Source organism: Triticum dicoccoides, chromosome 4B (genome assembly GCF_002162155.2).
Source record: "Triticum dicoccoides isolate Atlit2015 ecotype Zavitan chromosome 4B, WEW_v2.0, whole genome shotgun sequence".
Lineage (NCBI taxonomy): Eukaryota > Viridiplantae > Streptophyta > Magnoliopsida > Poales > Poaceae > Triticum > Triticum dicoccoides.
This window is the reverse complement of record NC_041387.1, coordinates 580,688,906-580,691,522: the sequence shown is the minus strand read 5'-3', so window position 1 is coordinate 580,691,522 and position 2,617 is coordinate 580,688,906. Positions and strand designations below refer to the sequence as shown.

At 56.1% G+C, this 2,617-nt stretch overlaps 1 pseudogene; it reads right to left on the bottom strand.

Moving 5' to 3' along the window:
* Window positions 1–513: 513 nt before the first annotated feature.
* On the bottom strand, window positions 514–1,858 carry LOC119293924 (annotated as a pseudogene).
* Window positions 1,859–2,617: the final 759 nt, after the last annotated feature.

Here is a 2,617-nt window from a genome sequence, read left to right as displayed (position 1 = left end):
AGCAGCGTCCTCCATCCTCTCGCTAGCCGTGGAGCAGCATAGCGATTCCTTCGTTTCGCTGGAGAGACCTTCAGATTTCATAGAAAAGAACAGAGAGAGAAGGTAGAAATGGACTGAGGACTAGAGTTCCCCTCTTAATTACTACGCCCCAAGCATTACAGGACGCTACAATAAGAAAAACAAGTAAACGGGCCGGCCCGCGCCTTATACAGGCCGAAACGAAGGACAAAAGCGCCTCAAAACGAATCTGCAAGCTGCTAAAGATCAGACTGATGGGCAGTCGAGTGAGACTTGGCGAAGTCTGATTTTTAGCACCTCCGTTAGTCTATTGTCATGGCTAGTGAGATGTTAGCAAAACAAGGAACAGATGATAGATTATCATTTACAATTTTGACTTACACAGAACTGAAACGGTTTGGTAGGGTGGTGATACCATGCAGTATCATCCATTCATCGTATATCCTATACCAGAGGGAAGCTTTGCTTCGTTATTGGTTTGGTTTACATGCTGAAACTGTAATAGATTAGGCTTTTCTTTTGTTGGATATATTTGACGAGGGGAGGGGTGTAGTCAGAGGTGCCTCCCGGCCGGGACACGGAGGCTGCCTTTCTCCCAGACGCAGTAGTCCTTGCCGTGCGCCGCGATGTGGAAATCCGACGGCACCACGCCACCCACGTCGTACCTCGTCCCGATCTGACGATCACCCTCTCGTCGACGACGGCCACGTACAGGTCGGCGTCGGCGACGAGGATCCGCAGCTTGCTCCCGGCGTGGACGCCGTTCCGCGCCCTGATCGCCGTCAGCTTGGTCAGCTCCACCTTCAGGTTCCACTCGAACATGTGGTCGTAGAACTGCATCGCGATGATGTGTTACGTACGTACAGAGGAGAGGCGTACACAGTTGAAGCGTGAAGAGGACTTACGATGCAGGGGGGCCCGGGGTGGGTGAGGATATAGGCGTAGCCCTGCATCACCTTGTCTGCCGGGAACGGCCACAGCTTCTGCGTCGACCCGGTGTCGTGGTTGTCGACGAACGTGACGGCCCTCTCCGGCAGCCAGCCGATCATGCCGGCCGCCTTCCCGGACCGGTCGCGCAGCCGCCACAGCTCGCCCTGCACGCCCGCCTGCAGCACCCCCTTGGTGGCGAAGTCGAACGCCATGACCGACGGCGACGCCGCCTCCACCCAGTCCACCAGCCCCTGCCGGTACAGGTCCTGGTTGTGCGACGGCCTGCCGTCGCCGTCGTAGGCCAGCGGGTTCCATACCTCCGCCACCACGAAGCTCGGCTTGACGTCGTCGATGTAGTTCCTGGCGACGGCGGGAGAGTAGCCCTTGACGAAGTCGAGGCGCCAGCCGTCGAATCCGACGTCGGTCCTGAGCCAGCGGAGCCAGTCGGAGAGCTCCCTCTGCACCCGCGGGCTGAGGTGGTCGACGTCGGGCGCCGCGTCGAAGCCGTCGCCGGTGTCGCGGTGGCCCGTGCCGTCCGAGTACGTGGCGTCGTCGGCGCAGACCTCGGCGGGGCCCCAGTCGAGCCAGACGTGGGTGACGCCGGCGTCGGCGATGTCGCCAACCAGGGCCTTGAGGTGGTTGTACCAGCCCCCCTGCTTCTTCCACGACTCCCAGTTGAAGCCCTGCGCGCATCGCATTGCATGGTCAGCTGAATCGAGTGGCACCACATGCATGTACCGAGTGAGTCATCACCACATTAACGTAGCTACTTACCTGGAAGAGGATCTGTGGCTTTGCGCGGGCCAAGTTATTACAGCAGCTGCAGAGTGCCACGAGAAGCAGCAGGCACAAGCTGCTGCAATGCTTCATCTGTTCTCGTCGGTCTTTGTGGAGAAGAGAATGGAATGGAATGGAGGATGGCCGGTGTTTGCGCCGCCGGGGCCGGGGATATGTATATATATAGGTGGTCGGAGGCGGCCGGGAATAATGGGTGGATATGGATGTGGATAGTATAGTACTACTGGATAAAGACATCGTCATGTAGTACATTAATGGTAGCCCCGCGTGGACTCTCGACAGTATACGGCGGCGGCCGGCGGACACGGAGGAGGAACCAATGGAGCAATCACGGCTCAAGGGTTTGCTTTGCCTGGACCGTCCTGCCGGTTACGGGCTACGGTGCTAATAACTACTCTACCATAGCACAGTGCTGACCGGTGGCTCGATCCCCGTCGCATCCTCTTGTTGAATAAATTCGTGACATGGCAGCCCTATCCACCGAGATATCCTGAGTCTGCAAAGGCGAGTCGAGTCGAGTCCATCACTCCCTCCATCTCGAAACGGGAGAACCGACCCAACGCGATCGAGCTCATCGTCAACTCAACTCATGCGGATGCACACGCAATTATCAACAGTTCATGGCCAACTTGGCCACAACCTCTACTCGGCAGTGTTCGGAATTTATCATTGTGAGACAATAAGACGATGGTTGAACAAGAATTATACTCTCATGATTTGCTTCCGAGTAGCCTTTTGTAAAAACAAGGATTCTTGTTTTCTTTTAAAAGAAAATTGGTAATCTCTGGAAGAAAAAAATATTGCCGCTGCAGCCAGCCTTGTGTGTTGCTTAGATGGTGTTGCAAGGTGAAACTGACAGCAGCCCCCAACA